This window comes from Pristiophorus japonicus, chromosome 3 (genome assembly GCF_044704955.1).
Source record: "Pristiophorus japonicus isolate sPriJap1 chromosome 3, sPriJap1.hap1, whole genome shotgun sequence".
NCBI classification, from domain to species: Eukaryota; Metazoa; Chordata; class Chondrichthyes; family Pristiophoridae; genus Pristiophorus; species Pristiophorus japonicus.
Window position 1 is genome coordinate 85,999,040 of NC_091979.1, and position 26,141 is coordinate 86,025,180.

Sequence of the window (26,141 nt, forward strand, 5' to 3'; positions counted from 1 at the left end):
GGCCACAGGTAGAAATTTTGCCTGGTTTGGGGGGAGGGGTGATGGGGTGGGGGGATGTTGTTGTTATCGTTATTTCAATTGATATTAAAAAATTGTTGACTGTTGGGGGGGGGGGTGTTGTTTCTATTCTGTTTAAATGTTTTCAATGTTTGTATCTGTTAATTGTTTTTCCCCATTTAAAAATTATATGTAAGTATAAATTTCTAAAAAAGGCTTTTTCAATTGTTAAATTATAAAAGATTTTTATTACACTTACAATTCTTATGCAGTGTCTTTTACAAACAGAAGGTTAACCATCAATGCATGGGTTGCAAACAATGGCCAGGCAAGGATGAAACATAACGTAACGTAACTGTCACCAACGTAACTTCAAGCAAAGCGTTGATTTATGAGCTGTTGACGCAACAGTCTTGCAGTTGCGTAACTACCATGAGGGTTCTCCTGTGGTGTAGCGGTGGGGGGGGGTGGGGTGGTGGCCAGGCTGATTGTCCTCCCCGAGATCCTCATCCTCCTCTTCTTCCTCCTCCTCCTCTTCTGCCTCCCCTCTCTCCTGAGGTGGACCGGCATTCCCATCTGGCAATTTCTGTCCCCTCCTTAAACAACCACAAATTTACTCAAAATTGACCACAATATGCTCAGATAATTTTCAAGATTTTAAAACACCCTTAAAATCACTCACGAATTACTTCAATGCTTCCTGTTGTATACACGTAAATAACTGACAAACTGAGCCAGGGGAAAAGTAACTTAAACCATGTGCTTTATACAACAACCCAAAAAAATGGTGTTCCCAAACCAGCATGAACCAGCATGACTACCACAACTGTGAATAGCTCCTGCATGGTCCTAATATCCATCCTGTGAGCTGTAACAAATAAATAAGAGTATGAACACAACATTTCCATCAACTTTAAGCAGCCTTTTCTTCAACTTCATCTGATTTACAACATGGCATCCATACCGCCGGGTTAAGGTCAGGTGAGTGCAACTTTTTTTGAGCGTTTTTTTGGGGCGGGCGGTAATTTGGGTGGTATATGGGCAAAATGCCGAAAGTAGCGCTTGGCGATAATTTCGGCGGTATTTGGGCAGTAGTTTCCATTATAAACAGTCTTCTGGGTGGTACATGAGTGATGACATCAGATTTGAGAAAAAAAATGGGTGGACGGTTTCGCTCATCCCCAGCAGTAATCGAATGCCGAATTTACCGCCGCCGATAAATGGGCGGTAAATGGACGGTAGTTTCCATTTGAACACACACATGGGCGGTAAAGAGCTTCTCGGCGGTAAAATGGATGGTAAGTGGACGGTAAATGGCGGATGGATGTCGAAAGTCTAGCCCTATGGATGTTAATTATATGGACTTCCAGAAGGCATTTGATAAAGTCCCATAAAAGAGATTGATAACTAAGGTAGAAGCCCATGGAATTGAAGGCACATTACTGACATAGTTAGGAAATTGGATGAGTAGCAGGAAACAGGCAGTAGGGATAATGGGCAGGTACTCAAATTGGCATGATGTGACCAGTGGTGTCCCACAGGGATCTGTGTTGGGACCTCAACTATTCAACAGTATTTACTAACAACTTAGATGATGGCATAGAAAGCCATATATCCAAATTTGCCGATGACGCAAAGATAGGCAGCATTGTAAGCAATGTGTATGAAAACATAAAATTACAAAGGGGTATTGATAGATTAAGTGAATGGGCAAAACTGTGGCAAATGAATTTCAATGTAGGTAAATGTGAGGTAAAAAGGATAGAACAGGGTCCTTTCTAAATGGTGAAAAGCTAAAAACAGTGGAGGTGCAAAGAGACATGTGGGTCCAGGTACATAGATCATTAAAATGTCATGAACAGGTACAGAAAATAATCAAAAAGGCTAATGGAATGCTGGCCTTTATAGTTAGAGGACTAAAATATAAGGGGGTATAGGTTATTCTATAGCTATACACAGCCCTGGTTAAACCACACCTGGAATACTGTGAGCAGTTCTGGGCATCCCACCTTAGGAAGGCTATTAATTGGCCTTGGGGGGAGCGCAGCGTAGGTTTACCAGAATGATATCCAGACTCCAAGGGTTAAATTACGAGGAGAGATTACATAAAATAGGTTTGTATTCCCTAGAAGTTAGAAGGTTAAGGGGTGACCTGATTAAAATTTTCAAGATATTAAAGGGAACAGATAGGGTAGATAGAGAGAAACTATTTCCGATTGTTCAGAATTCTAGGACTAGGGCACATAATCTAAAAATTAGAACCAGCCCTTTCAGGAGTGAAATTAGGAAACATTTCTACACACAAAGGGTGGTAGAAGTTTGAACTCTCTTCTGCAAATGGCAAATGATGCTAGATCAATTGTTCATTTTAAATCTGAGATCAATAGATTTTTGTCAACCAAAGGTATTAAGGGATATGGGTCAAAGGTGGGTATATGGACTTAGGTCACAGATCAGCAATGTTTTCATTGAGTGGCAGAACAGGCTCGAGGGGCTCAATGGCCTACTCCTGTTCCTATGTTTCTACCTGCCCCACTGTCTCCCCACGGGTTATGATCATAAACTGTTCCTTTGAGCAGGTGAGAGGGACACCCGCTAGAAGGCAGCGGGCTCCTTCTTTAAATATGACATCATCAGGGCCGACTCCAATTTTAGTCAAAGGCTTGCGTAGGAAAGTCATCATGTCTTCCCCAAAGGCCAACCTGATTGCAAGAGGAGCTGGGGCCAGAAGCCCAGGAGTGCTCCTCTGAGCCCCACAAGGAATCCTTGGGCCTCCCCTGCTCTAGGCTTCCCTCTCCCGCCCACAATGCCCTTCTGACCCTCCTCACAACCACCTACCTGAGTGCAGGGGAACTGTTTGTTTGGGTCCCCAATGACGATGTTTCCAGTTGGGTACGGCCAAGAGACCATCAGGATCTATGCAGACAAAACCCAGGAGTTAAAATCTCCTGGGCCTCAAGCTGTGGTGGGCCAAACATTCTGTCGACAGACTTGATCTCGGTTCCTGCACGACTCTTTCTGGGAGTTGAAGTTGGCTCTCTTCAGTCAAGATCTGACGGAGTCACTCGATTCCTCAGGATCTGAATATCATCGGTCTTTGAATGTGGAAGGAGAAATGTTTGTCTGTTTTGTCTGGGAAAAGATTTCAAAAATAAGTGTGACTGGAAAAGCACCAAGACACACACACCCGAGTGAGAATGTTCCAGTGGATTGCCTGCGGAAAGAGCTTTAACCAGTTATACAGCCTGAAAAAACATTGCATTATTCACCTCGGGGAGAAACCATACAGATGTTCTGTGTGGTCAAAGCTTCAACTGATCATCCAGCCTGGAGAGGCACAAGGACACCCCCACCATGGAGAAACCGTGGATATGTGGGGTCTGTTGGAAGGGATTCAATTCCCCGGAAATTCATCGATGCAGTCACACCAGGAAGAGGCCGTTCGCTTGCTCCATGTGTGGAAAGGGATTCACTAAGTCATACAACCTGCTGACACACCAGCGAGTTCACACTGGGGAGAAGCTGTTCACCTGCTCTGAGTGTGGAAAGGGATTCACTCAGTCATCGCACCTGCTGACACACCAGCGAGTTCACACGGGGGAGAGACCGTTTACCTGCTCTCAGTGTGGAAGGGATTCACTCAGTCACCCAACCTGTTGACTCACCAGCAACTTCACACTGGGGAAAGACCATTCACCTGCTCCATGTGTGGGAAGGGATTCACTTGGTCATCCACACTTCTAAAGCACCAGCGAGTTCACACTGGGGAGAGACTGTTCACCTGCTCAGAGTGTGGGAAGGGATGCATTCAGTCACCCTGTTGTGTATGCAATAACTCAATAGGCTGAATATTGTAAACTCCGAACAGGCACAAACCTGGATCTACTTTATTAGGGCCCAACGTGATTACATTACAAGATGGCTGGCCTTTTATACCTGGGCCGCACTCATGTGCGCACAGCCCAATGCCCTCTGACAGTGGCGCCGCCTGGTGGCTAGTAAATCCAAGCATACATACATGACACACCCAACCTGCTGAGACACCAGCGAGTTCACAAGTGACTGCAAGGGTTGGATTCTGCTGTTATTGCTGCTGTTATTCACATCCCTACTGAATCGTGTTCCTTCTATTAGTTGACGTTTGTTTCTGCTGATGATAATAACCCTTCAACTAGGCTGGAGTTTAATATTTTGATATTTCAAATAACAGTGTGTCGATATTTGATGTCTCCAACATAAGAGGAGATTAATTGATGTCCTGTTACTGAGCATCGTTATCGGGGCCCAGGAGAGGCGAGGGCACAGGGGCAGCACGGGCCCCCACACTGCGATAGCGCACTAGGTCTGTGCAGCAGAGCTTGGTCTCCAGTCGTCTTGGTTAACCCTTGCCACTGGATCAAGACCTAGCTCTATCAAGCCCGTGTGGTGGCTGGTGTGCAACAGCCAACCCATGTTAAAAGGATCCACGCATAGGCATCTTCCATCCTTCAATATGTAGTTCTGGACCTAGAATGTCAGTTCCATCATTGAAACACCTGTGAACGCATCCCTTTTTGGTGTGGAATCAAGTCATCCTCGTTTCGAGGGACTGCCTAATACTATACTATACTTTAGTCTTTAAATAAATAATGATGATCAAGCCTATATTTTTTTAATTGTTGGAAATGTGTGGAGTATTAGGCATATAGGGCGCACAAGAATTTTAAATTATAAATGATACTCCACAGTACAGCTTTTGAAATAACAACATATAATCATTTAGCAATAAGGGGCTTTTAATGTTTTGACATAATTGACAGTTTGTTTTGTTGATTCAAGAGCTTGCTATTGTAAAAAATAAATCATGCATACAATGGAAGTATTAGGAGTGCTTATATAGTTCCTGTTTAATGTCAAGTGCTTCAAACTCCTGAAATCAATTCATGAAGATTTGACAAGATGTATTCATCTCCCACCCATGATCAGGAAAAAAAGGGATAGGAAAATATTGTTGTACATATGTAATGTATACAGAAATGGTATACCTTGTTGAAACAAGAATGGATTGATTTTTAGTTAGGCATGCACTGCCTGCAAGCCACACCTATTGTAACTATGGCTAACATGAAGCTGTGATACATAACTATCTAGTGATAATGGTGATAGTAAAATGAAATTATGCTAATAATGGACATGGATTTTAATCTAAAGCTTCAATGAGAAAGATCTAATTAGTGAAAAATATATTAAAAAAAACCCTGATTGGAAATGTATTCAGCTGTTATTAAAGTACAGACAACTGTCTGAACTGTGCGAGCTTTCCTCAAATGTATTATAACTGAAAATTAGATCTCATGTATAGTATTCCTAACAATCAACCATTTTCACTCAAAAGCATTTGAATTTATTGCATCACAATCAGTGTGGTGCCACCATGGATCAGCAATAAGGAGCATACTCACCATTTTTTTAACCAGAATTGCTGATATCAATCAAAATGTGAGTCAAAAACTGGACTACGAATAACTCATGCATCAATTTATTATACAAATGATTGATGTCCTCGAATAATTTCAAGGTTATTATTTATTTTGGGGTTCAGATTAGAATTATAACCTGATCAAATTTTACATTCATTTGCTGTATTATAATCATTCTTAGTTGTTTATTTCCATGTAACACACTGTCTTTTATTTTCTGTTTAGAAAGCTGCACCACAAGTTTCTATCGAGATGCTTTTATAGCAGAACAAATAGTTTATCCAACTGCACATGCCAAAGCACAGCTCAAAGCTCAACAGTGGAATATACTTCAGCAAAGAAATTGAAGAAGTAACCATGTAGATTATATTACTTAACAATACAGCAATAAATCTCCTGTGCTTGAACTAACCATTCCAAAAACACACACGTATTCATGGGAAAACATACTCTGCTTTTACAGTCCTTGCCAGAACAGTAACCTCTTGGCATCTTATAAAACCCGCTCGTTTGGAATGTGTAAACACTTACTCAATTAAAGGGATTGACTTTTAACTGCCTTTCATAAGATGCCAAATTTTACTTTGGCCAGCACAACATTTGGTATTCGAACTTGCAGGAGGTAGGATAATTGCTGATTTTGTTCATAATCAGACCAAAAATCTTTGAATACTTATATGTGAAAACCACAAGCTCCCGAATGAAGAATTTTATAGGTACCTCCAGTTAAGTTAATATGGACAATCTTTCCTAGAAAAAGACTCCACCATCCATTTTATTTCCAATAAGATATTTTCTCAAGAAGAGAAAGGTGCTCTCATAATAATGTGCAACTACAAGCAAGAGTACAGACAAAATAATCAATATTGTTGTATAAGATTCTTCTTGGAAAATAACTGGAGAGGGGAGGAAAAAGGCAAGAAAGAGATCTGCCTGCAGAGTATTTACATAAAGTAATCCCATCCAGAAGAACTTTGTACTGTTTACATGGGCCCGAAATTGATAAAGGCCAAGGCCCGCCCAAGTGCTGCCCAAAGGGCCGCCGATGGCTGCTGAGAGACCAGGTTGTACTTTGCCAGGAAGATTCCTCTAAAAGAGGTGGCAGTACCGGCCGGCGGTCAAATAACGGCTTACGCCGTCAATCTGGGCGGCAGCGGGTAGGAGCTCTCAATCTCGGCAGCAAATGCAATTGCTGCCCAAGTGCTGCCGAGGATGGAGTTGGGCCCAGGGAGGGTGGAAGACCGGAAAATGAAAATCATCACCAAAAAAACCCACCGGAAAACCTTCAGGGGAGCCCATAAAGGTAAGACGCTGTAAAAAAAATAACTAAAAGATGTTCACTAACTTTTTTTTGCAAGTCTTCATACTCACCGTTGGGGTTAGACCTGTCTCCATGCAGTGGTCCTTCCCCCTGCTGCTGGTGACTCCTGCCCGCACCAAACTGGCAGCTTGGCGGGCGGGAACATACTTGCGCTACTTGGCCGCCAGAAGCCGTCAGCGGGCGATTCCCGGTGGTACTTCCCTCTCAACGGCTGCAGCCCGAGTGGAAACTGGCACAGAGGGGAGACCAGCGGCAAAACTCGGCGACAGTCGACGGCAGTGGGCGGTAAGGCCACCAATTTCAGGGCCCATATAGAAACATAGAAAATAGGAGCAGTAGTAGGCCATTTGGCCCTTCGAGTCTGCACCGCCATCCAATATGATCATGGCTGATCCTCTATCTCAACACTATATTCTCGCTTTTTCCCGATACCTCTTGATACCTTTTATTTCTAGAAATCTATCTATCTCTCTCTTAAATATATTCAGTGACTTGGCCTCCACAGCCTTCTGTGGTAGAAAATTCCACAGGTTCACCACCCTCTGAGTGAAAAAAATTTCTCCTCATCTTGGTCCAAAATTTCCTACCCCGTATCCTGAGATTGTGACCCCTTGTTATAGACTTCCCAGCTAGGGGAAATATCCTCCCCACATCCAGTCTATCCAACCCAGTCAGAATTTTATATATTTCAATGAGATCCCCTCTCATTCTTCTAAACTCTAGTGAATACAGGCCTAGTTGACCCAATCTCTCCTCATATGTCAGTCCTGACATCCCCGGAATCAGTCTGGTGAACCTTTGCTGCACTCCCTCTATGGCAATTATATCCTTTCCTAAGTAAGGAGACCAAAACTGCACACAATACTCCAGGTGTGGTCTCACCAAGGCCCTGTATAATTGTAGTAAGACATCCTTTCTCCTGTACTCAAATCCTCTTGCAATGAAGGCCAACATACCATTTGCCTTCCTAACTGCTTGCTGCACCTGCATGTTTGCTTTCAATGACTGTACAAGGACACCCAGATCCCTCTATACATCGACACTTCCCAAGTCATCACCATTTAAGTAATATGTTGTCCTTATGTTTTTCCTACCAAAATGGATAACTTCACATTTATCCACATTATACTGCATCTGCCATGTGTTTGCCCACTCACTCAACCTATCTAAATCACCTTGCAGCGTCTTTGCATCCTCCTCACAACTCACAATCCCACCTAGTTTTGTGTATTTTCTTTATGGTCCCAAGATAAAACTAATTACAATTAAAGATTTATAGATGGCATCATTGGGGAATTAAAGGGCAGATTCAAAGTAATACACAGAAAACTTTGCAGGACAGGTTGAGCTCTGTATCCAAATTTGCAATATGTATATTTGCCACAAGACCCTCAATGCCAGAAGTATAAATTTTTGAAATTTTCCCATATATTTAATGAAGCAAGAAAACCTTATTTAAGCTGTGTGTTAGCCTAGCACAGTTGACAATGACCTAACCTCTGGGTCAGAAAGTTGTGGTTTCAAATCCCACACCATGCATTAGAGTTCTCAGCCTCCCCGGGTCCGTATGGAATGTATACGGAACCAGGAAGGCATCGCAAAGGCCGGTTTTCAACATGCAATGCGCATGTGCCAAAACCCGGCTTTTCCAATCTGTCAAGTTCTGGCTTGACAGATCGCATGCATCTCGGCAGCCAGGACATTTGCATGGGAAAGATTGCGGTATTTGCCCATCTCATGCCCTGCGAATGTCCTTAAAACTCTTGCGCCTGATAAAAGCAGGCGCATATCCTACTTTTACCAGTGTAAGAGTTTTAAAACACACAAAAACATATAAAAATAAAATTTAAGAAACATATGTTAAGGTTAAAAACCCTGCCCACTGAGGTAAGTTTATTTTAAACCATAATTAAAAAACGTTTTAAAAAATCAGAAAAATATATATATTTTCTAAGACATTTATTAACTTTAATTTAAATTAATGTTAAATATGTGTTTTTTTCCAATTTTTATTGGTGTTTTGGTGTTGGGGGGGTGTTACTCAATCATAATAATGAGAACTCCTATGTACAGAGTTCCCATTATTATGAATGAGAAAATACTTTACCTGGATTGGCTGTCCAGAGTCATGTGACTGCAGCTCCAGCTTTACATCCGTCCAGACGTGCACGTGCTCCGATGCGCAGGGAGAGGAGGCCTCAGGACCGGGATCTCTAGTGGGCGCAGCAGGAAAAGGTAAATGCGCATCTTTTCTCTAGAATTGAGTCAAACGCCCGTGGGAAGAAGAAACCAGGATTTCAGGGCCAATAATTTGAACTAGCACTCTTGTGCAGTACTGAGGGAATATTGTTGGAGGTGCTGCCCTTTGAATGAGATGTTAAATTGAGGCCTGTCTGCTCATTCAGCTGCATGTTAAGTATCCCATCGCACTATTCAAAGTAGAGTAAGCAGTTCTCTTGTTGTCCTGGTCAGGAAATGACAGGAAGATTAGGGAAATCAATCCATGGCTAAAGGTATGGGGTCACTTTGTTGGGCATTGGCACCAGTTCTGGGTCAGAAGGAAACTATTCCACAAGGATAGGTTATATCAGTCAAAATGGTTAAATATTAAAGTTACAAGATATTTGAACTAGGAAGGGGTGAGGGGGGGACTGAAAAATTAAACCAACCAGAAAAAGGCATATGAAGTAGAAGAATAAAATGAAAACGACTAATTATAAACAGAGGAAAGACTGACATAAAGATGGCTTAGATAAAAATCTTATGGGAAAAAAGAGTCATGTTTAAAAAAAAGAAAATAAGTTAAAATAAATATATTGCAATGCGTGGAGTGTGGGAAATAAACTGGGGGAACTGGAGGTAGTTATTTTGCAGGAGGTCTAGACTTGATAGCATTAATAGAAACCTGGCTGCAAACTGGATAAGAATGGAAAATATCAGAATACATTTAGGAAGGATAGAAAAGATAAGAAAGGAGATAGAATGACAATATTGTAAAAGAGGGAATTAATGCATGCATAGAGAGGGTTGATGCAGACAAGAAAAGGGTACAGATAGTCAAAATGGTTGGAGGTCAAAGTCAAAAAAGGGCCTGTTGCAATAAAAAACATGTATTACCAATCGTCAAATTCTGGGAGGGAAATGGAAGAGGAAATCTGCTGTCAAATTAGAGAGATGAGTAGGAATAACAAAAAAATTATTCAGAGAGATTTTGGCCGGAACATTTACCTGCCGATGCACTGGGAGCGGGTCCAGTAGCACGCGGGAAACCTGGAATTGGCTGCAGCACATCGGTCAGTGGTTTTTTAACTCAGCCACTGCATTTGCATCTGACCTCCGGGTTTCACGACCAATTAGCGCGAGCGGGGATGATGATGACGTGCATGGGTCTATTTCAGCTGAGGCATTTAAAAGAACATTGCAAAGATGATAGTTGCAGGATTGTGGAGGTGCAAGAAACACAGCAAATAGTATAGAATGGCGTCTCGACGTACGAAGGCTGCACCTCACTTCACTGATGCGTCCCTAGACCTGATGCCACGAGGTGTAAGGGCCCACAGGGAGATATTATTCCCTGCTGACGGGAAGAAGAAGCCATCCTCAATGACCAAGCACGTGTGACTGGAAATCGCAGAAGAGGTCAGCAGAAGGAGTATGTTGTCACACTCCTGAATACACTGCAGGAAGCGCTTCAATGGCCTAATGAGGGCAGGAAAGGTGGGTACAATGCCACATTCAACTACATCCTGATGTGCATATCACCCCAACCCCCTCACTCTGCCTTCCAAAGCCTACTTCTGCACGTCACTCCTCACATCAGTGTACCTTGTAGGTGCACCCATCCCTCTCTGACTATGTGCTTCCTCACATCCCTATCTGACCATGCACCACTAACACGCACCTTCATCTTACCCTCAACAGATGTAGTCCAACCATCCATTCCACTCATTCCATGACTCTAACTCAAAGTTCTCATGTTTCCCTGCTTGCAGGAGAAGAGAGCACAGAACACTGGGGCGAAGCAGAGAACCAGGAGGTGACCCTCCAGTCATATCACGCTGACAGCTGCAGAGGAGGATGCTCTGGAGATAAGCCGAGTGTCAGCTTGCCTGGCAGTCGGAGATGGAGACCTCCCAGCTACCCAGTAATAGAATTAAATATCACACAGCAGCATGGGATATAACTGTTGTCCATTTTGACTTGATGTCAGCAGCCAGTGAAATATGATGATGTGAAAAAGGAACGACAGTAATCATGGGGGATTTTAACCTACATATCGATTGGTCAAATCAAATCGCACGGGGTAGCCTTGAGGAGGAATTCATAGAATGCATACGGGATTGTTTCTTAGAACAGTATGTTACAGAACCTACAAGGGAGCAAGCTATCTTAGATCTGGTCCTGTGTAATGAGACAGGAATAATAAATGATCTCCTAGTAAAAGATCCTCTCGGAATGAGTAATCACAGTATGGTTGAATTTGTAATACAGATTGAGGGTGAGGAAGTAGTGTCTCAAACGAGCGTACTATGCTTAAACAAAAGGGGACTACAGTGGGATGAGGGCAGAGTTGGCTAAAGTAGACTGGGAACACAGACTAAATGGTAGCACAATTGAGGAACAGTGGAGGACTTTTAAGGAGCTCTTTCATAATGCTCAACAAAAATATATTCCAGTGAAAAAGAAGGGTGGTAAGAGAAGGGATAACCAGCTGTGGATAACCAAGGAAATAAAGGAGAGTATCAAATTAAAAACTAATGCGTATAAGGTGGCCAAGGTTAGTGGGAAACTAGAAGATTGTGAACATTTTAAATGACAGCAAAGAATGACTAAGAAAGCAAAAAAGAAAGGAAAGATAGATTATGAAAGTAAACTTGTACAAAACAGAAAAACAGATAGTAAAAGTTTTTGCCGATATATAAAACGGAAAAGAGTGACTAAAGTAAATGTTGGTCCCTTAGAAGATGAGAAGGGGGATTTAATAATGGGAAATGTGGAAATGGCTGAGACCTTAAACAATTATTTTGCTTCGGTCTTCACAGTGGACGACACAAAAACCATGCCAAAAATTGCTGGTCACGGGAATGTGGGAAGAGAGGACCTTGAGACAATCACTATCATTAGGGAGGTAGTGCTGGACAGGCTAATGGGACTCAAGATAGGCAAGTCCCCTGGTCCTGATGAAATGCATCCCAGGGTATTAAAAGAGATGGCGGAAGTTATAGCAGATGCATTCGTTATAATCTACCAAAATTCTCTAGACTCTGGGGAGGTACCATCGGATTGGAAAGCAACTAATGTAACGTCTCTGTTTAAAAAAGGGGGCAGACAAAAGGCAGGTAACTATAGGCCGGTTAGTTTAACATCTGTAGTGGGGAAAATGCTTGAAGCTATCATTAAGGAAGAAATAGCGGGACATCTAGATAGGAATAGTGCAATCAAGCAGACGCAACATGGATTCATGAAGGGTAATCATGTTTAACTAATTTACTGGAATTCTTTGAGGATATAACAAGCATGGTGGATAGAGGTGTACCGATGGATGTGGTGTATTTGGATTTCCAAAAGGCATTCGATAAGATGCCACACAAAAGGTTACTGCAGAAGATAAAGGTACGTGGAGTCAGAGGAAATGTATTAGCATGGAGAGAGAATTGGCGAACTAACAGAAAGCAGAGAGTTGGGATAAATGGGTCCTTTTCAGGTTGGCAATCGGTGGTTAGTGGTGTGCCACACAGATCGGTGCTGGGTCCACAACTGTTTACAATATACAGAGATGACCTGGAAGAGGGGACAGAGTGTAGTGTAACAAAATTTGCAGATGACACAAAGATTAGTGGGAAAGCGGGTTGTGTAGAGGACACAGAGAGGCTGCAAAGAGAATTGGTGAGGTTAAGCGAATGGGCTAAGGTTTGGCAGATGGAATACAATGTCGGAAAATGTGAGGTCATCCACCTTGGAAAAAAAAAACAGTAAAAGGGAATATTATTTGAATGGGGAGAAATTACAACATGTTGTGGTGCAGAGGGACCTGGGGGTCCTTGTGCATGAATCCCAAAAAGTTAGTTTGCAGGTGCAGCAGTTAATCAGGAAGGCGAATGGAATGTTGGCCTTCATTGCGAGAGGGATGGAGTACAAAAGCAGGGAGGTCCTGCTGCAACTGTACAGGGTATTGGTGAGGCCGCACCTGGAGTACTGTGTGCAGTTTTGGTCACCTTACTTAAGGAAGGATATACTAGCTTTGGAGGGGGTACAGAGACGATTCATTCGGCTGATTCCAGAGATGAGGGGGTTACCTTATGATGATAGATTGAGTAGACTGGGTCTTTACTCGTTGGAGTTCAGAAGGATGAGGGGTGATCTTACAGAAACATTTAAAATAATGAAAGGGATAGACAAGATAGAGGCAGAGAGGTTGTTTCCACTGGTCGGGGAGACTAGAACTAGGGGGCACAACCCCAAAATACAGGGAAGTCAATTTTAAACCGAGTTGAGAAGGAATTTCTTCTCCCAGAGGGTTGTGAATCTGTGGAATTCTCTGCCCAAGGAAGCAGTTGAGGCTAGCTCATTAAATGTACACACAGATAGATAGATTTTTTAACCAATAAGGTAATTAAGGGTTATGGGGAGCGGGTGGGTAAGTGTAGCTGAGTCCACGGCCAGATCAGCCATGATCTTGTTGAATGGCGGAGCAGGCTCGAGGGGCTAGATGGCCTACTCCTGTTCCTAATTCTTATGTTTTTATGTTCTTATGTATACTGATAACTGAAAACATTCTTACCATGACAGTTCTGACAGTGTCAGCTGTGACTTAGTTGGTAGCACCCTTGGCTTTGAGTCAGAAGGTTGTGGGCTCAAGTCCCACTCCAGGGACTTGAACACAAAAATCTAGACGGGTACTGCAGTACAGTACAGAGGGAGTGCTGCACTGTTCGAGATGCCGTCTTTTGAATGAAACATTAAACCGAGGTCCCCTCTGCACTGTCAGCTGGATGTAAAAGATCCCATGGCTCTATTTCAAAGAAGAGCTGGGAAGTTTTCTCCTGTGTCTGGGCCAATATTTATCCCTCAATCAATATTACTAAAAAACAGATTAAGTGGTCATTATCACATTGCTGCTTGTGGGAGCTTGCTGTGCACAAATTGGCTGCCACATTTCCAACATTACAACATTAACTACACTTCAAACAGATCTTCCTTGGCTGTAACACGCTTTGGGATGTCTGTTGGTTGTGCAAGGCGCCATATAAATGCAAGTTTTGCTTTCTAATTTATGTCTTTAATCTCCCAGAGGCCCATCAAGTGTCCCACAGGAGATGGTGCCGGACGGGGAGACGGCAAACCCTCAGAGGAAGTGATTAAATCTGCGGGTGCTCCATCACAAGGTTCAGCGCACCATGCATCAGTGCAGATACATACACGCCAGTGAGAGCAGCAAGACAGATAGTTGTGTTGTTGCTTGATCTCTCACACATCACATGTGAACAAGACCAGATGGTGGAAACAGGGACAGCAGTGGAGAGTCCTCATTGGAGGCTGCAGGACGCACCATGCTCTGCTCAGCTGGATGCAGATACTGAACTTCGGGGCGGTCAACAAACAGGATGATTCTGGAGCAACAGCAAAAAAATATGTGAGGCTCTGGTAGGATTTCAAGCTGCATCATCTACGTTTGCAGAGAGAATAGAGGAATCCGTTTCAAGCATGAGTGCCAGATATTGTTAGCTATGATGTGTTCGTCCATGGAAAGAGTGGCGTCCTGCATGGAGCATCAAACCCGGCATTCACATGAGTGTATGCTTGCTCTCACCAGCAGCTTACACAAGCTGAATGCCACTTTAATTAGGATAGATTAAAACCTAGTCATGGCTGTTCAGCGCCCCACTGATGTGCAGCAAAGTGCTCTCTGGCTCAGGGACGTGCGGGTGGGCCGTGAGAAGGAAAATGGGGAAAAGGAACATACAACTGGGGACTCTGCTCAAAGTGCACCAACTTCTCACCTGTTGCCTCCCCCCTCAGTTAATGCCCCCCATGTTGCCTTGTGTCCCGATGCACAGGTCAGCCCCTGTACAGGTGCAGGGGAGCAGTCTTTGGCGGGCCCCTCATGGGCTCCAAAACCCACAGGATGCCGTCTAAGTGCATCTGAGCTGTCAGAGCAGGAATGTGAGCAGCCTGGCTCTACCTCTGCTGAAGCCAAAAGGGTTGCATGACATCGAAGTAGTAGGAAAGGAAGGGTGTGGCTCCAACCCAACCTAAGAGGAGACACCACCAGCAGCGGGGCTTAAAAGGAGCTCGCCACCGCAGGAAGCAGCATGAGCTGACCCAAGAGGGGGACAAAATTGAAGTGTCATGTCACCGGAAATCAGGTAGCTGATTGGCTGTGTATTGTGCAGCGAGGTCAGGACCCAGGAGCAGAGCGGAGCGGAGTTGGGACCCAAGAGCGGAGAGGAGTTAGGTCGGGACCCAGGAGCGGAGAGGAGCGAAGTCGCGACCCAGGAGCAGAGAGGAGCGAGGTCGCGACCCAGCAGCGGAGAAGAGCATTGTCACGATCCGAGAGCGGAGCAGAGCGAGGTCGCGACCCAGGAGTGGAGAGGAGTGAGGTCACGACCCAGGAGCAGACAGGAGCGAGGTCGCGACCCAGGAGCAGCGAGGAGCGAGGTCACGACCCAGGAGCGGAGAGGAGCGAGGTCGCGACCCAATAACGAGGTCAGGACCCAGGAGCGGAGAGGAGCGATGTCAGGACCCAGCAACGAGGTCGGGACCCAGGAGGGAAGCGGAGTGAGGTGCGACCCAAGAGCAGACAGGAGCGAGGTCACGACCCAGAAGCGGAGAGGAGCGAGGTCAGGACCCAGCAAAGAGGTCGAGCCCAGGAGCAGCGCAGCATGGTCTAGCAGCGGGATCGTAGCCCAGGGAATAAACAGCACAGGCCTACACAGCAAGATCAGGAGGCCTACTCTGCGTCCTATGAAACCCAGGAAGAGAGGACCTGTGGGAGGGAGGAAGGAGGACAGTAGGAGTATGTGTGTGTGTGTGTGTGTGTGTGTGTATACTAGGCCCATGCAGTGGAGCCTAGTTTCCAATCGTCTTGGATCCCCTCCCAATTTGTCCAAGACCTTGCTCCTCCAAGCCCGTGTGGTAGCTGGTGTGCAACGGCCACCCCACGTTAAAAGAAGTCACGCACAGGCATCTTCCAAACTTTAAAAATGACGTTCAGGACCTGGAACGTCAGGATCCTCATGGACAACCCCAACAGCGACAGACCGGAACGTCATACTGCTATCGTTGCCCGGAAACTCAGAGGATTCAACATAGACATCGTCGCCCTAAGCAAGACTCGATGGGCAGGAGAAGGCCAGCTAAAGGAACAAGGTGGTGGTTACACTTTCTTCTGGAAAGGCAACCCAGAAGAAGAACGCTGCTTCCATGGGATAGGCTTCGGCATAATAAAATGAGCAAGTTGGGCATCTCAGAGACTTCCCTTGTGGGTAAAACGAATGCCTCATGAAGCTTTGGCTCACCCTAGCCTGAAACCAGTACACTACAGTCATCAGTGCGTATGCCCAACACTGGAAGCTACAGACAAGACTAAAGAGGAATTCTACTCCAGCCTCAAGCAATCCCTGACCCGAGCCTCAACGGGTGACAAGCTGATCCCCTTCGGCGACTTTAACGGTGGAGTTAGGAAGGACGCAGAACTCTGCGAAGGTGTGATTGGCAGAGAGGGGGTAGGGAACACCAACTCTAACGGTACCCTCTAATATGTCCTTACTATACAGTATAAATGCACACGAGGCCCATACTTGAGAGAAGGTCACTCTGTGACCAGTAACCTTTATTAGCCAGCACTGAAGTGAAGAAGGTGGGTGCAGCTTCCCCTTTTATACCTGAAAGTCCAGGTTTGGAGAGTCTCCCACAAGTTCACCACCTAGTGGTCAGTGTTCTCACGGTGTACAACTTAGGTCAGTTTATACATGGGTTACAATGACAGTTGAATACATGACATCACCTCCCCCCCCAAAGTCTTATTGGGATCACAGGTTCTCTCTGGTGGTTTACGCTCCCTTGTAGAGCGCCTGAGTTGGGGCTCCGGTTGTTGGGTGCTGGCCTGAGTGTCTGCTGTTTGCGGTGCCTCAGGCCTGTCCGGACTGCCCACAGTGACTGGGCTCTCCTCCACTTGGTTCTGGTGTTCGTTCACCTGTGGTGGAGTGAACTCTACATCGTGTTCTTCATCTGCTTCTTCCATGGGGTTGCTGAACCTCCTTTTTGTTTGATCCATGTGTTTGCGGCAGATTTGTCCATTGGTAAGTTTAACTACCAGAATCCTATTCCCCTCTTTGGCAATCATAGTGCCTGCGAGCCATTTGGGCCCTGCAGCGTAGTTGAGGACAAAGACAGGGTCATTGACATCAATACATCGCGCCCTCGCATTCCCGTCATGGTAGTCACATTGTGACCGGCGCCTGCTCTCAACAATTTCTTTCATGGTGGGATGTATAAGGGATAACCTGGTTTTGAGCATCCTTTTCATTAGCAGCTCTGCGGGTGGAACCCCTGTGAGTGAGTGTGGTCGGGATCTATTGGCCAACAGGAGGTGTAATAGGCGGCTTTGTAGGGAACCCCCTTGGATTCTGAGCATCCCCTGTTTGATTATCTGCACTGCTCCTTCCGCCTGGCCGTTTGAGACCGGCTTGAACGGTGCCGTTCTGACATGGTTGATACCATTTCCTGCCATGAAGTCCTGGAATTCAATGCTCGTAAAGCACGGGCCATTGTCGCTGACCAAGATGTCCGGTAGACCATGGGCGGCGAACATTGCCCGTAGACTTTCTACCATGGGAGAGGATGTGCTTGAATTAAGAATGTCACACTCGATCCATTTGGAGTAGGCGTCAACTACAACCAAACACATTTTTCCCATGAAAGGACCTGCGTAGTCCACATGGATGCGTGACCATGGCTTGGCGGGCCAGGACCAGGCGCTAAGGGGGGCTTCCCTTAGTGCATTGCCCAGCTGGGCACACATGTTGCACCTGCGAACACAAAGTTCCAGATCTGCATCTATCCCTGGCCACCAAACGTGTGACCTGGCAATTGCCTTCATCATGACAATGCCTGGGTGCTCATTGTGGAGTTCTCTGATGAACACCTCTCTGCCCATCTGGGGCATGACTACTCGGTTTCCCCATAGTAGGCAATCGGCCTGAATCGAGAGTTCATCCTTGCGCCTGTGAAATGGTTTAAATTCCTCAGGGCATGCCCCGTATGTGGCTGCCCAGCTCCCAGTCAGGACACATTTCTTGACTAAAGACAGTAGCGGGTCTCTATTTGCCCAGACTTTGATCTGACAGGCTGTCACGGCTGAGCCTTTGCTTTCGAAAGCTTCAACAGCCATGACCATCTCAGCACCATGCTCGGTTGCCCCCTCGGTGGTGGCTAGTGGGAGCCTGCTGAGTGCATCGGCGCAGTTTTCAGTGCCCGGTCTGTGCCGAATTGTATAGTCATAGGCGGCTAACGTGAGTGCCCACCTCTGTATGCGGGCTGACGCATTTGGATTTATAGCCTTGTTGTCGGCCAAAAGGGACGTTAGGGGTTTGTGATCTGTCTCCAGCTCACATTTCCTGCCAAACAGGTACTGGTGCATTTTATTTTACTGCATATACACATGCAAGTGCTTCCTTCTCTATCATCCCGTAGCCCCTTTCTGCCTGGGACAGACTTCTGGAGGCATAAGCTACCGGCTGTAACTGACCCTTGGCATTAACATGCAGCAACACACACCCGACTCCATAGGACGACGCATCGCACGTTAAAACAAGTTTCTTACATGGGTCATATAGCGTTAACAGATTGTTGGAGCATAATAAATTGCATGCTCTATCAAAAGCCCTTTCTTGGCTGTCCCCCCAGACCCATTCGCGACCTTTGCGTAGGAGCACGTGTAGCGGCTCTAACAGCATGCTCAATTTGGGAAGAAAGTTACCAAAATAGTTCAGGAGCCCCAGGAACGAACGCAGCTCCGTCGTGTTACGGGGTCTGGGTGCTCTCTGGATCGCTTCCGTTTTGGACGCAGTAGGTCTGATCCCGTCTGCTGCTACCTTCATCCTCAGGAATTCTACCTCTGGAGCTAGGAAGACGCACTTCTCCTTTTTCAGTCGCAGACCTATCTGGTCCAGTCTGCGTAGCATCTCCTCCAGGTAGTGGAGGTGTTCTTCAGTATCGCAACCCATGATGAGGATGTTGTCTTGAAAAACCACCGTCCTTGTGATCGTCTTGAGGAGGCTTTCCAGATTTCGTTGAAAGATCGCGGTGGCAGAGCGAATCCCGAACGGACATCTGTTGTACTCAAACAACCCCTTGTGTGTCGTGATGGTGGTCAGCTTCTTCGACTCACTCGCCAGCTCCTGGGTCATGTAAGCTGAGGTCAGGTCCAATTTTGATGAAAGTTTGCCACCGGATAGTGTCGCAAAGAGGTCCTCCGCTTTTGGTAGCGGGTACTGGTCTTGGAGTGACACCCGATTGATGGTGGCCTTGTAATCACCACATATCCTGACCGACCCATCTGCCTTGAGCACCGGCACAATCGGGCTTGCCCAGTCACTGAATTCGACTGGCGAGATGATGCTTTCCCTCAGCAGGCGGTCCAATTCGCCTTCTATCTTTTCCTGCATCACGTACGGCACCGCTCTGGCCTTGTGGTGTACTGGCCTGGCGTCCGGGTTTATGTGAATCACTACCTTGGTCCCCATGAAAGTGCCAATGCCAGGTTGAAATAGTGAGTCAAATTTGTCCAGGACCTGTGACCATGATATTCGCTCCACAGAAGAAATTGCATTGACATCGCCCCATTTCCAGTTCATGACAGCAAGCCAACTCCTCCCCAGTAGTGCGGGACCATTCCCCGGGACAATCCAGAGTGGCAACCTGTTCTCCGAATCTTTGTGGGTCATGACTACCGTGGCGCTGCCTAGCACCGGAATGATCTCCTTTGTATATGTCCGTAGCTGTGCATCAATTGGCAATAATTTTGGCCTCCTGGCCTTGGACGCCCACAACTTGTCGAAGTGTTTGATACTCATCAGGGACTGGCTGGCCCCCGTGTTTAGCTCCATTAATACTGGGATGCCATTGAGGAGCACTTTCTTCATTATCGGTGGCGTCCTGGTGTATGAATTGTATATGTGCTCCACATCAACTCGCTGAACTTCAGCTTCCAGCGATTTCCCCCAGTGTCCATTTGGCCTCGTAAGGCTTACATCAGGCCCGTCCTCCTCGTAGATCAACCTGGCTGCAGGCTTCCTGCACATACGCGCCAAGTGACCGCTGACGTTGCATTTTCTGCAGGTATATTGCTGATACCTGCAAGCTCTGGCTGTGTATTTGCCTCCACACCTCCAACATGAGCCGTTGTTGTAAACAAAAGGTCCATTACCAGTCGATCGTCTCTGACTGTCTCTATAACTATCCTTAAGCGCACCATTGACAGGTGTTGATGGCCCCATTACTGGCCGCATTGTCCCTTGCGATGGCATGAATCGCCGTTCAGCTAGCCATTGTCTCTGTTGAATTCCCCCTTTGGTTTCGACTACATGCTGGGGCATGTCCAATTGCCCCTGTCTGCCTGAAGAACTGTGTGCCACGTTAACAATGATGACTCCCTGTCCATTTGCTGCATTTAAACCAAGATTTTTGTCAAACATCATTCTGGTCTCTTCCTCCCCTGAGATGAATGTCTGGGCTATCAGAGCCGCCATTTCCAAGGTCAAGTCTTTGGTCTCAATCAGTTTCCTGAAAACTCCAGCATGCCCGATGCCCTGAATAAAAAAGTCTCGCAGCATCTCTGCTCTACATGCATCTGGGAACTTACATAGGCTCGCCAGTCACCGGAGATCTGCCACGAAGTCTGGAATGTTTTGCGCTTCTCGCTGCCAGTGCGTTTAAAATCGGTGTCTTGCCAGGTGCATGCTGCTCACTGATTTTAAGTGTTCCCCGATCAACTTACTGAGCTCTTCAAAAGTCTTGTCCGCCGGCTTCTCTGGTGCTAGAAGATCCTTCATCAGGGAGTACATCCTGGATCCACAAACCGTCAGGATATAAGCCCTGCATTTGTCGGCCGAATCCTGTTCCAGCCATTCCTTAGTGATGAAACCTTGCTGTAGTCTCTCAATAAAATCGTCCCAATCATCACCAACACAGTACCTCTCGGCTGTGCTGCTAGTGGCCATGCTCGCGTGGTTTAAATCCCAGTTTCTCGTTGCCAATAATATGTCCTTACTATACAGTATAAATGCACACGAGGCCCATACTTGAGAGAAGGTCACTCTGTGACCAGTAACCTTTTTTAGCCATGAATGAGGTGAAGAAGGTGGGTGGAGCTTCCCCTTTTATACCTGAAAGTCCAGGTTAGGAGTGTCTCCCACAAGTTCACCACCTGGTGGTCAGTGTTCTCACGGTGTATAACTTTGGTCAGTTTATACATGAGTTATAACGGCAGTTGAATACATGACACCCTCCTCCTGATGAAGTGCTCAGAACATGGTATTATCATAACAATACCTTGTTCTGTCAGAGAGACAAGTACAAGGCCTCATGGCAACACCCTCACTCCAAGCACGGGCAACTGCTTGACTACGCCATCATCTGAGTGAGGGACCGCAAGGACACCGCATCATCTGTGCCATGACAGGAGCTGACGACTGCTGGACTGACCACCGCCTAATCTGCTCTGTCATTCCCATCAACGTAACCCCAAAACAGCGGCGTCAACAGAAACGATGCCGCAGGAAATTTAACGCTGGAGCTCTCAAAGACCCTGCTAAGAAAGCCCTATTCAGCCATTGTGTCATAATCAACCTGATGACTTCCAGTGAATCGGAGACACAGAGTGTCCACAGTGTCTGGTCTGCCCTCAAGACCTCCATAATTAGCACCTGTGAAAAGATGCTTGGTCACTCCACCAAGAAACTTCAAGACTGGTTCGATGAGAATGACCAGGAGATCCAGGAGCTGATAAGCCACAAGAGCAAGGCATTCTTGAATTGGAAACAGCAACACAGCTCGAGAGCAAGAAAGCAGCTCTACAGATGTCTGAAGGTCGAGGTCCAACATAAAACTTGCGACCTAAAGAACAGGTGATGGGTGGAAAAAGCGCAGGAGATCCAGCAACTAGCTGACAACCACGACATGCGTGGATTCTTTAGCGCAGTCAGGGCCACCTACGACCCAAACACCCAAGGTCCTACCCAACTGAGGGCCAAGAATGGAGAGGTACTCATCAAGGACAGAGAAGCAGTCATTGCCCGTTGGAAGGAGCACTTCGAAGATCTCCTTAACCAAGATTCTGTCTTTGACGTGAGTGTCCTCGACTCCATCCCGCAGCATGCTACCCACCACCACCTCAGCACAACCCCAGCCCAGCAGGAGGTTGAAAAGATCATCCAACAACTGAAGAACAACAAGGCCTCAGGAGCAGTTGGAATCCCCGCCGAAGCTCTAAAACATGGTGGAGAAGCACTATTGGCGTGAATACATGATCTCATTTCTCTTATTTGGAAGGAGGAGAGCATGCCAGGAGATCTCAGAGACACTGTAATCATGACCGTCTTCAAGAAAGGCGATAATTGCGAATGTGGTAATTACAGAAGAGTTTCCCTGCTGTCTGCCACAGGGAAAGTCATCGCAAGAATTCTCTTCAGTCGCCTTCTCCCAGTGGCTGAAGAGCTTCTCCCAGAATCGCAATGCGGATTCCGCCCACTAAAGGACACAATGGACATGATCTTCACCGCGCGTCAAATTCAAGAAAAATGCAGGGAGCAGCAACAGTCTTTGTACATGGCTTTCTTTGACCTCACATAGGCCTTTGACACTGTCAACCGAGAGGAATTATGGAGTGTCCTCAAATTCGACTGCCCTCAAAAATTCATCACGATCCTACATCTGCTTCTCGATGACATGCAAGCCGTGATCCTGACCAATGGATCCACCACAGACCCAATACACGTGCGGACCGGGGTCAAGCAGGGCTTCTCAATCTTCCTTGCTGCAATGCTCCACCTCACCCTCTGGAGTGGAGCTAATCTGCAGAACAAACAGGAAACTGTTCAACCTTCGTCGCCTCCAGTCCAGATCCAAAGTCACCCCATTCTCTGTCATTGAATTACAGTATGCAGATGAGGCTTGCGTTTGTGCACACTCGGAGGTCAAACTCCAAACCATCGTCAACACCTTCACCAAAGCTTACGAGAGTATGGGCCCTACACTAAACATCCGTAAGACAAAAGTCTTCTACCAACCTGCCCCCGCCACACAGTACTGCCCCTCGACTATCAAGATCCATGATGAGGCCTTGGAAAACGTGGATCATTTTGCATACCTCGGGAGCCTACTGTCAACAAGGGCAGACATCGATGATGAAGTCCAACACTGCCTCAGTGTGCCAGTGCAGCCTTTGGTCGCCTGATGAAGACCAGGACCTCAAACCTGGCACCAAGCTCATGGTCTACAGAGCAGTAGTGATATCCACCCTCCTATATGCTTCAGAGACATGGACTATGTACAGCAGCCACCTCAAAGCACTGGAGAAGTACCACCAATGCAAATCCATTAGCCGGATAGGCACACCAATGTCAGTGTTCTCGCTCAGGCCAACATCCCCAGCATCAAAGCATTGACCAGGCTCGATCAGCTCCAATGGATGGGCCACAACATTGTCCGCATGCCCGATACTAGACTCCCAAAACAAGCGCTCTACTCAGTGCTCCAACATGGCAAGAAAGCTCCAGGTGGGCAGAGGAAACATGTCAAAGACACCCTCAAAGCCTCCTTGAAAAAGTGTAACATCCCCACCGACACCTGGGAATCCTTGGCCCACGACCGCTCAAAATGAAGGAGAAGCATCCGGGAAGATGCCAAACACCTCGAGTCTCTTTGGTGGGAGCAAGCGGAAGCCAAGCGCAAACAGCAGATGGTGCGCACGACAACCCAAGCACCCCACCCACCCGTCCCTCCAACCAGCGTCTGCTCCACTTGTGACAGTGACTGTAGGTCCCGCATTGGGCTCATCAGTCACCTGAGAACTCATTTTAGTGTGGAAGCAAGTCATCCTCGACTCCGAGGGACTGCCTGACAGGAGAGGAAAGGAAGATGAAAGATGAGTAGTTGCACAAGGGTATGCACATGAGTGTGTTAGACATGTTACACTAATAAGTTTATGTTTAAGTTTTCAGCTACATATAAAATCTTTGCACCACTTTCCCGTCTTGACCATTTTTGCCTGCAGCCTGCCAACTGGCCTTCTCAGTTCTGATGAATGGTAAGACAAGACTTAAATCTAAGCAATACATTTCTGTGAAAGGGATGCTTTGTTAATTGCACAACTGCTTTGTGCTGGAGGGGATGGAGGGTGGCGGGGTGGTGGCAAGTGGGTTCAGCATGTGGCTGCCAGATGGGTGCAGTGGTGCAACTTAACTAAACGTTGCCATGATGAGTCCATCCCAGGCAGCAATGTGAACCGCTTCTCATGCCATGGCAACATGATGTTCCATTCCTCCTCTGAAGAGGCAATGTGCTCTATGCCCTGCTCCTCCTGCAGCTCCAGTCCTCGCTGCTGTGCTATGTTGTGCAGAGTGCAGCAAACCACGATCATTCTGGAGACTCTGGCTTATGCATATTGAAGGGCACCTCCAGATCTATGGAGGCAGCTACGGGATTGCCTGCACATCCCGATTGCTTGCACAATGACAGATCTCGTCATTTAAAAAAAATTGTTTCTGGGATGTGGGCATCACTAGCAAGGCCAGCATTTGTTACCCACCTCTAATTACCCTTGAGAAGTTGGTGGTGAGCTGCTATCTTGAACTGTGCATCTTGTAGATGGTACACACTACAGCCACGGTGAGCCGCTGGTGAAGGGAGTGAATGTTTAAGGTGCTGGATGGGGTGCCAATCAATTGGGCAGCTTTGTCATGGATGGTCTTGAGCTTCTTGAGTATTGTTGGAGCTGCATTCATCCAGCAGGCAAGTGGAGAGTATTCCTGACTTGTGCCCTGGAGTTGGTGGAAAGGTTTTAGGGATTCAGGAAGTGAGACACTCGCCGCAGAATGCCCAGCCTCTGACCTGCTCTTGTTGCCACATTGCTTGGGTTCCTCATGGGTGTCAGCAGACATGTCTTAAATGGAGCCCTTGACTCCAAGCAACCAGTCGGTAACTCTGTTCAGAGGCGCGAAGAGCTCAGGCCGGATGGACTGGCGATGCTGGGAATCTTGCACCCCCCTGCATAATTATCTTTTTATGGTTGCAGACAAGCTGCACATTGATGGAGTGGACGCCCTGATGGGTGATCTGGGGATGTTTTAATTGCCACGTGTGCAGTCAATGGCACCCTGCACTGTGGGAAGCCAACCAGAGCCGCAAAACTGAGTGGCCACTCAGTAACACTGCCTTCAGCGGTGGCAAAACATACATAATTACCTGCCTTAGTAAACATGGCATCGGTCACCTGTCTAATGCATTTGTGGCAGGTAATTGCAAAATACTGCAAATGTCACCTGTAGATCCCTGGAAGGAGACTGACACGAAGTTGTTGAGGGTGGTGGTCACTTTGACAGCATGGCCATCGGGTTCAGTTGGCAGCAAGTCTTGTTCTAGCAGGATACAAATGTCTGCCAAAACCTGATGCAATACCCTGAGCCTTCTGAGGCATTGGTGTTCGGATATGTCACGGAAGCTGAGCCTCTGCCTATATACCTTGTGTTGCGGGTATCGCCTCCTGCGAGCTGCACTTCTATGCTCATCCTCTCACTCCTGTGGAGTGACAGGTCTGTGACGAGAAGGCCGCTGCCGCTCCTGATCTGAGGTCGAAGGTGAAACAGCATAAGCAGTACTCATGCTGGTCTGATAGATGACAGATGTAAAGTGGAGATCAGACGCACAAACCTCCAACGTAGCAAGAGTGATCTCTAATGTAATGAAAGTCATCTCCAAATTGTGAGTGACCTCCATAATTGTAGAAATCACCTGCAAAGTACTGAAAGTAAACTCGCAGAACAAGTGCTGCGAGCAAAAGCTTTTCACTTAAGCAAGGGTTTCAGTACCTATGTGATTTTTTTGCCTGTCAGTTCTTCAGCCCCCTCGATTGCCGCTTGATCTTGCCTTGCTTTCACTGGTTAGTGAAAATTGAAAACACATGTTAAAGAAACTGTAAATGACCTCTTAATAGCTTGAACTTGATAACCTACCTCTTTCGAGGGTTTTTTTTTTGCTCGCCGCCAAACGCGCTAGAGTGAAATGCGGAAGTCGGTAGGTTGGAGGCGGCTTCCTGATGCACTGTCAATTTCAGCACTCTTTGCTGTTAAAATATTATGATAGGA

The 26,141-nt window shown here is 46.5% G+C and overlaps 1 long non-coding RNA gene across 1 annotated transcript; it reads right to left on the reverse strand.

The window, feature by feature from the left end:
* Positions 1–275: 275 nt before the first annotated feature.
* On the reverse strand, positions 276–26,116 carry LOC139257722 (uncharacterized). The gene is made up of 3 exons (XR_011592317.1): positions 26,010–26,116; positions 2,836–3,129; positions 276–593 (listed from the first exon to the last, which is right to left on the reverse strand). It is a non-coding gene; the product is annotated as an uncharacterized lncRNA (long non-coding RNA).
* Between the last annotated feature and the right edge of the window lie 25 nt (positions 26,117–26,141).